Source organism: Myotis lucifugus, unplaced genomic scaffold (assembly GCF_000147115.1).
Source record: "Myotis lucifugus unplaced genomic scaffold, Myoluc2.0 scaffold_56, whole genome shotgun sequence".
In the NCBI taxonomy this organism is placed as follows: domain Eukaryota; kingdom Metazoa; phylum Chordata; class Mammalia; order Chiroptera; family Vespertilionidae; genus Myotis; species Myotis lucifugus.
The window spans coordinates 586,363-595,790 of NW_005871104.1; the positions used below are offsets into that span (position 1 = coordinate 586,363).

Genomic DNA, 9,428 nt, shown 5'->3' on the forward strand with positions numbered 1-9,428 from the left:
CAGCTGTTGCCATAAAGGAGTGGAATGGAATGGAAGCTGAGCCACCCTGTCCTCCTCATGGAGTGGAAAGAGTGATGGCAAGATATTGATTAACCATTTCACAGTGCTTAGCAAATAGTAAGGTCCTAAAGGTCAAGGCCCAGCACACTAAGGAAAAGCAAGTTACAGGCGTGCAGGACTCTCTAAAGACAGCTTAGAAAATCCTGTGGCTTATGCCTAAGATAGCAGATTTTTTGGGGATAGAGAAAAGGGGATATATAGGATGTTAAGCCCTCCTGTCCCCAAACAATGCAAAACAGCTACAAATGCATATGGGAATTGGGCTGTTGAGAACTTTTATGAGTAATAAAAGGTCTGGCAGAAAATCCTTTTGATCCAATCCTGGGTTTGTTCAACGTATTTCCAGAACATCTAAGTTCTCTTTCTTGCCTAGTAAGGACTGGAGAATGGCTAAAGGTCCGTCATCCCAGGACAGTCATTATGGGATGATGTGGGTTGTCGTTGAGGCTTTGGGAACATTATGATAAGCTCTGACCCAAGAACAGGGGATTCAAGTTTGGGTCCTGACTCCAGAAAGCATGGATCATGTGACCTTAGGTAAGTCATTTCACCTCTCTGAAGCTCAGTTTAATCGTCTGCAAGATCAAGGGATTGTGGCTCTGTATAGCTTAAAATTTCTATGTGGATGAATTTAAAAGTCTGTACTTATAGCAATTTTAGGCTATTGGGCTGTGTATGTAATCAAACTAGGATAGACACCCTCATGCTTTTTATACATATTTTGGATGTGAGAGGTATCTTTGTGGAGTGATGGTGGTAGGAGGAGATTTACCCATTTCTTCTTAAAGATCTTTGGAAAACATTAAAAATAAACAACTAAGAATTATTTGTAGTTTGTACACTGACTATATAGGTATTTCTTCATTTCTTGTGTGTGTATGTGTGCTGTGTTAATCCTAACCTGAGGATATTTTTTCCATTGAATTTTTTAGAGAGAGTGGAAGGGAGGGAGGGAGAGAGAAAGAGAGAGAGAGAGAAATATCAATGTGAAAGAGACACATCACTTGGTTACCTCCAGTACACACCTGGACTGAGGCCAGGCATTGAACCTGCTACCCAGATATGTGCCCTTGACTGGGAATCGAACCCATGACCCTTCAGTGCGTTGGCCAACACTCTAACCATTAGGCACACCGGCCAGAGCTACACAGGTATTTCTAAAGAGTTCTACACTGCTTAAAACAATTAGTTCTCTTGGACAATTTAATAATACTCTTCAAAGGCTTTTTTCCCTTTGCATATATTCTCATTTTGCTTTCAGACACTTTATTCTTAAAACATAGAAAGGTCAGGCTCAGCCAATAGATTAAGATTTGTACTGTCTGAATTAAGGACAGCTTCTTATGCTTTCTGGAGCTCTAAGCATCCCATCTTGAATCTTCTGAATTCTGGGAAGCTCCAAATCCATTTGCTGAGGCAAAAAGGAAAAAAAAATTCTTGGAGGGTATCCAAAAGAGAATTACACTGCATTTCCAATGGTCTTCTGGCCAACCCAGGCCTTTTTGACCTGACAGGGGTCCTGCCCATCACGCTCTGCTCATGAGAAAATGGCCAAGAAACACCCACAAGTTTGAAGCAAACAAACTACTTCATTGGAGATGCGATATTATACCTCCAATCACTGGGCAAAGCTAACATTGCCAAACAAAAAGTCGAAAGTCAAGAAAGGGAACACAAGGCTTGTTTAAAGATGCAAAGTGGGAGAGAACACCATTTTCTCTCTCTTGGGACTCAACCTCCACTGTGAACCAAAAACTAGAGTTCACCACACTCATATTCTAAACCTGTTGAACCAGATCAAAACCTCTGTATCTAAATATGCTGGCAGCTGAACCTGAACAGGACCAATATTTTACTTGGTTCAAATCCACGTTCTTTTTTCTGCTCACAGAATTACCTAAGTGGTTCGGTAGCCAGCATTTCTCAATTGAAGAGCCTTCAGAAATGTGTGTGTGTGTGTGTGTGTGTGTGTGTGTGTTGTGTGGTGGTGGTGAAGATTAGAGCTTTTATTTTATTTTTTTACATGAAATATTTATTTCTAAAGCTGTCGTTTAGGTCCCTGATATCTTTGTTATTTGGTAAAATACAATTTTGTGGATTTGCATTTTTTCTTTGCTTTTTTTTTTTTTTTTTTTTTACAAAAACCAACACAACTGTAAGAACTTTCACATATAATAACCCTAGATAGTTCCTGTTTGCCCTGTTCCCAGATAAAAGAAAAACAAAATGAGTGTGGGGCGGTTTACAGATTTTTGAAACAGGATACATTTTTCCCATGTTCAGATCTGAAAATACTCAGCTGTAATTTAATCTACCTTTATTAGATTACCCAGTTATGTCCACAACATTGTGGAAACCATCCTAAATTAGTAAGGTCAGGGAAGAAGGGAGCTGGATGTGAGAATTCCCGCTGCTCTTGCCTGTCATGTCTTCTGAATGGAGAGACAAGTTGTTGGCAAAGCAGTGGAGTCACCAGGGACAGAGGAGCTCAGCACCCCTCGTGTGTCCCAGTGGGAAGTCTACCTTCTACTTCTTCCTTAATGACTTCGGAGTAACCCCAGTCCTCAAAAGTATGTTGAAAAGCTATTGAACAGGCCAGAAATGGTCAGGCCATCCAAAAGTTATTTACTGATCCAAAAATGCTTTGAGTATGTAGAACTCTACATAGGGTGTGAGATAAAATACAGGACACTCAATTATATGCATACTTCGAATATTAAAACAGAAAGCTTTTTAAAGTATTAGTATGTCTCCAATAGTACATAGGATAAACTTATACTAAAAATTTTATTTGTTGTTTATCTGAAATACAAATATAGTTGCGTGTCCTGTGATTTTATTTGCTTAATTTAGCAACAGACTTTAAATCACCCAAAAAGGCCACAACAGCCGCTATGAATAGCAAAAATAAAATGAAATAGCCCATGTAACAGGTATGAATGTCAGGCTGTAAATATGAATCTTGCAGCTGTTCTCATTTTTTAGAGAGCAACTGGTTCTGCCTCTGAGTGCCTACGCCAGCAGCAAATGCAGCCTCAGTCATTAAGAGACTCAGAGCCCACCCAGGGTCCCATCTCAATCTAGGACTTTAGATGGTATCCAAAGAGTAGGGGTCAGGCTCTAAACTCCAAGCTGTCATGGTGGCCAGTGACGCCCTCCAGGATAGGGGCTCAGTGGTCACTTTAGAATAGGGGCTCTATTTTGAGCTTCCTGTGGGGCTGGGGGAATTTTTTTTAAGTCAAAGTAGCTTTGCACTTAGGAGCTACTAAGAGTTGCCAAACAATTTAAAGAGGGTAGTATTTGACTGATAATTTCTCCATCCTAACACTGACTTTAAAAAAATTTTTTTGTGAACTCTCTTCCTTTCTTCACTGGTTAACGTTGAAGGCATTCTCTTACTTCTGGTGGGCCTCAGTAATTTTTAGGCTTTTATTTATGAAAAACAGGAAGAGCTTCTGTCTTCAGGTATTTCTATTTCTCACCTACCACTCACCTACAAAATAATCCTTTCGGAAGTAATTCCTTATGGGTGTGAACTGGTCATGTGACTTGTTTTGTCCAACTGGATGTTAATGGATCTGATCAAGCTAGGGCTTGAAATGTGCTTGTGTAGTTGGGTGTGCCCTCTTGTGCTCCTTCATCATCATTGCCAAGTGTCCAAGGAGGAGAAGAGACATAAAGGGCAGGCAGATCTGGACCAACTCACAGTATAGAGCCAAACCTAGCCAGATCTAGCCCAGATCAGCTGATCTTCAGACACATGAATGAGAAATAAATATTGATTATTGTATACTACTGAGTTTGGGGTTGGTTTGTTATGCAAAATAACTGATACATATACAAATAAAATTCATATTTTAGTATATTAGCAAATTAACCTGACACACCTAATGTTTTAATGTGATATTAAAACATTTATTACAACCAAAAATCACAGCTTTAAGCCTGTGATCCTCTCCTCTCCTCTCTCTCTCTCTCTCTCTCTCTCTCTCTCTCTTTCTCTCTTATATCTAACATCATTCTCAAGTTATCTATTCCTTCCAATAGCTTATATTCATTCAATCCTTGCAGCTTACACAGTGCTCTCACATCCATTATCCTATTAGGTATTTTTAACAATTCAGTGGTGAGGTGAGGTCAGTATTACTAGCTCCATTTGAGAGACAAGGATATGGAACAAAGCCAGTTCTCGGTTAGGGATCAGAGCTGGGACTCTAACTAGGTCTTCTTGCTCTTCCTACAGGACTCCTCCCATCATGCTATGAATGACCCTAGAACAGTGGTTCTCAACCTTCTGGCCCTTTAAATACAGTTCCTCATGTTGTGACCCAACCATAAAATTATTTTCGTTGCTACTTCATAACTGTAATGTTGCTACTGTTATGAATCGTAATGTAAATATCTGATATGCAGGATGGTCTTAGGCGACCCCTGTGAAAGGGTCGTTCGACCTCCAAAGGGGTCGCGACCCACAGGTTGAGAACCACTGCCCTAGAACAACCAGCACAGGGCTGGGCACATTATGGTCCTGGTTAACACCTGAGGAATGACAGAGGGATCAAATCTTTTGACCAGAGGTGTAAGGGTAAAGTCAAAGCTCCCAGAAAATGTTTCACTAGAGATTATCTGTACATAGCTTCTGTTAATGCTTCCCAAATGTGTGTTAATAGGAGTTGGGGGGGAGGGGTTAGATCAGTGATGGCGAACCTATGACGCGTGTCAGAGGTGACACGTGAACTCATTTTTTTTGGTTGATTTTTCTTTGTTAAATGGCATTTAAATATATCAAATAAATATCAAAAATATAAATCTTTATTTTACTATGGTTGTAAATATCAAAAAATTTCTGTATGTGACACAGCACCAGAGTTAAGTTAGGGTTTTTCAAAATGCTGACACGCAAAGCTCAAAAGGTTCGTCATCACTGGGTTAGATGGATGGAGATGGTGAAGATTACTTGTTATTTGATATGTTTTAAAAAATTCTGGTTTAGCAAATTATGTCTTTTTTGCAGTGCCTTTAAGTAAGTCTGAAGGGCTTGATGACTGTCTAGGTGAGGGATAGAGTATAACGCATTCCTTTAACTTATTTGACCATGGGAACTTTTCATTAGGAACAATCTTGCTGGATTGGGTTCCATGGAATCCACTTTGGGAAACATCAGTCTTGGGCATTGAACTACCAGGTTCTGCTTTTTGGCATTTTCCTTTTGTACTGTCCAGAGTTGTCTGTGCAGCAGGTACCTTTGGGCCCTTTAGCTCTTACTAGTAACTCAGTTCTAATTCCAAGAAGCTTTTAACTTAATGGGATGATAACTTGGTTTATTAATTAAGGTTCCTTCATTGCAAACACAAAAAGCAACTCTGGCGAACTTCCTTAAAGATATTAGGAAAACACAGAATCCTAAGAGTTGCCAAACAACTAGGATTTAAAGAGAAAAGTTTTGGGGATCTCAGTCCTGGGAGTCCCTGGAGCTGCCACTCAAATAACTCTGCTGCACAGATGTCTCTGTCTGTACCTCTCTGCTCAGGTCCCAGGTTCCTGGAAGGGAGAACCTGATCATTGTGATTTGGGCCTGATGTCTCTGCCCAGAATCATTCAGCCATGGGAGATAGGACAGAAGACACCACAGAGGAAACTGCTGTGATATGGGCAGCTGCCCTGATTGTGTCTCCCACATCTGGTATGCAGTAGAGTCGCATCTTTTGTGGGGGTTGGTTTGATGTTGGTGCACATAGCTTATACTATCCTTGGAAAGTGCATTATACTTCTCTCTAGGTGATTCTTCTTTTTGATCACTAAAGAAAGATGCTCAAGATCATACTATTAAAAAATTCTAATTTTCAGCATTAAAACTTACACTTGGCCTGAAGAAACACTTTTGCAGTTAGAGTAGCCCCTGGAACCAATTAACAATGGCTCAGGGTAAGTGGAATGGTGGGTAGACTGGCCCACACCTTCTGAATCCTCTCTACCTCCCTCCTCTTTTGCCAAATACAGGCAGTTGAATTCATAGAGTTCAATGTGCACATGATGCAACTCCACTGTGCACAGAGATGGATGAATACAGTAGCCCTAAACAAACCTTAGAATATCCTTGCTCGATACTTACAAAATGGATAAGGCCATCAAGGATGGTGTCCTAGAGAAAGAGGAGAGCTTTGGGGGTGCCTTTTTTGTATTGATTTAAAAAAAATTGAAACTACTTTTTAAACAAGTCAAACAGGTTTTCTTCTGCCTGCTGAAATTTCAAGTTCATAAGCAAATTAGGCATTAAAAGAAATAAACCTCCGACGGCACCACCACCTACCACTATGTTACACTCTGGGGCTTCATTTGAATATATTTTGCTTTTATTGTTTCGTTCTCTTTCCTCACTGTGATTTACAAAGCAGTGTGGGAAAATGGTTAATACAAAATAAAAGTTAAAATTAAAACCACTTTTTCCACTATGGTGCTGTCTCTCCCACCCCCTTATCCCTGGGGGCCTATTCAACTCAGTTTAGTAGCACAAAGGCTACTGAGTCCTAGAACTGTACTCATAGCCTCCCTAAAACGGATTGATTTCCTAGCTCTAGGACAAGATAAAGGATTAATTAACTATGGTGGATAACATGGAAGGAATTGATAAATAATGGAACAAGCTCATTTTAAGATGCCTTAGAACTCTGTAAATTTATTAAACTATTCAGGTTTGTTCAAGTAACTTTTTGTTTGGAGGTGAACCCGCTTATGGGCTCAAATAGTTCCCAAGGAAAGAAAACTACTGTTCACAGCCCTGTGACATCAAACTTGTTAGATTGACAGGGACAACTTCTCTTGTTTCTCTCTGTCCATCTGAGGGATGACACCTAAATTACTTCATCTTGAGGAGATGGACCTTGTCAGAGTCCCTAAGGGATGTCCCTCAACCCCAATCAGGGACCCAGCCTAGGCTCTTACAGTCACCTGAGTCTTTGTTGAGCACTTACTACCAGTATGTGCCTGGGTCAGTGTTGGCCACTTTTGCCCCCATTTTTGGGTTTAACCCAAACATCATTTTATAGAAAATGTTAACGTTTTATTTTACATATGAAGATATTGAGCTCATAATGATTAGGAATCTTTCCTTGGTCAGACAATTCTACTGCCAATAATAATAATAATAACCCAATGGATAGCAAAGAAGGTTCACTCAGAATATGGGGTAAATGTGGAAGACTGAACCGGTACCCGCAAGATACATATATTAAATGCAGTAACAACAGCATGTCTGAGGCATGGTGCTAGGTGTCTTAAAGTACTGTGTTTACTTGAATAGTCGATAGTAAAATGGACTCTATTTTAGAGGTGGGAAAATGGAATCCTAAGGGAAGTTAAGAAAATTGCCAGTAAGTGAGCATTGCCTGGTCACTCCTGCAGGCACAGCTTGTGTAATAAAGCAGGTATTGATGCGGAGGATGTGGAGTAAGTCAGAATAGCTTCCAGTTGCAAGTAATCACAATGAAGGCTCCAAGTGGGGCAAAGAGCCTTCCACTTAAGCAAGTATATGGTCTGTGACACCACGCAGCCCAAGTGTTTGGGGATGTGAGTAGAAAGTTATCTCTGAGTCACAACTCTAGAAGTCAAGGAGGAGAGGCTGCCTGGTTGGTATCAGGTGAATGAGGTATACCTGCTTCTCTGCCCTGTAGGCACGGGGCACTCAGCTAGGGCTTTCTAGTGCCAGCCACAATGCAGTGTTTTCATGGGAAAGTCGGGCTCCAAGGGGTGTTTGAGGATGAATCAGTCCCCATTACACCTGACCTTTTCCTCCATCACTACCTTCCGGCAAAGTGAATGATTCTATTTTTAAGTCAAACAGTACATTAGGTATCTCTGTGAAACACAAGCCGTGTTGAATTTTTAAAGGGATCAAAGCCTTATACTAAAGGAGTGAACGTCAATGAGTCAGTTAGCAGAGTGGCAGGCATTGGGAAAAGGGACAGTGGGATTCGGATAACAATGTCTCTCCAAGGTGCTGGAAAATACTAAACAGACAGACAAAATGACAGGATATCTAGGATTTGCTTCCCAATAATCTTGGGGATGGGGTGGGAATGGCTGATAGATGCGAATAGTTGGGAGTAGAGATAACATTAGGTAGGCCATAGATTGATAATTGATGCACTTCTGTACTGAGTGTGTTGGGAGTTCATTATAGTCTTCCAGTCTAATGTATGTTTGAAATTTTCTATAATAAATTAAAAAAATAAAATAGTGTGGATATGGTCCAGTCTTCTATTCCAAAGGAATCATCCCACTGGAAATATAAATGTGACCAGGGGGATGGCCTGGATTTTTTGCACAAAGCTGTGGGTACCTCTTAGAAAACAATTTCCAATTCCTGACCCTTTAAACTCCAAAATTTATCTCAAACCTGTCCACTTCTCTCCAATGCCACTACCACTACCCTTGTCCTAGCCACCCCAGCACCCTTGTTTAGACAACTGAAGTGGCCTCCCTGCTTCCAGCAGGAATGTCTATTTCCAGTCTTTTAAAAATTCTGATAGGAAACGCTCATGAGAAAAAAGCGAGATGCAGAACAGTATATATAACTTTTGTGTAAGAAAGGGGAAACCACATACATACACACACCCACATATGTACAGACTATTTGCTTATATTTGCAGACGAAAACTCTGGGAAGATAAACCAAAAACTAATAAAAGAAATAAGGGGAGGAAGTACACAGTGGAGAACAAGGGTTGTGGCAAAACTTCTCTGAATATGTCCTCTTATAAATCTTGACTTTGGAATAAAATAATAACATTGTGTAAAAGTAAAATAAAATAAGAGAGTTCTAAAAATTGAAACCAAGTTGAAATGTAAAAAAGCACCACTGGTGTTCACTATGGCATATACTAGTACTAAAATTGGAGTGATACCGAGAAGAGGTAAGCATGGGCCCTGTACAAGAAGGACACTCAAATTCATGAAGCGTTTCATATTTTTTTTATAGAATTGTACACCTGAAACTTATATGATGTTATTAACCAATGTTACTCCAATAAATTTAATTTAAAAAACTGTTCCTCAAATTGGTAACATTAACTACACCAAGAAATAATTATTTTAGTAACTTTCATAAAAAGTATTTTGACTTTACATTCTTGTGAAATATATTTTAAGAACCAAAAAACAGTTGCAAGTAAATATTAGATGTCATTCAGAATCTAATTGTTATATTAAGTTGAACCATATGAAGTTGCCTATATTTGACCATTTTTGACCTATAAAATAATAATTTTTATGTTGTAAATATAATGTTATAATATAAATATAGTAATATTTTTATATCAAAATACCATGTTTATATATAACATAAGTATAATATCATTCATATAAATATA

The 9,428-nt window shown here is 39.4% G+C and overlaps 1 non-coding gene across 1 annotated transcript; it reads left to right on the top strand.

Moving 5' to 3' along the window:
- Positions 1–8,920: 8,920 nt before the first annotated feature.
- Positions 8,921–9,030, top strand: LOC111826136. Its single transcript, XR_002829386.1, has one exon. It is a non-coding gene; the product is annotated as a U6 spliceosomal RNA (small nuclear RNA).
- Positions 9,031–9,428: the final 398 nt, after the last annotated feature.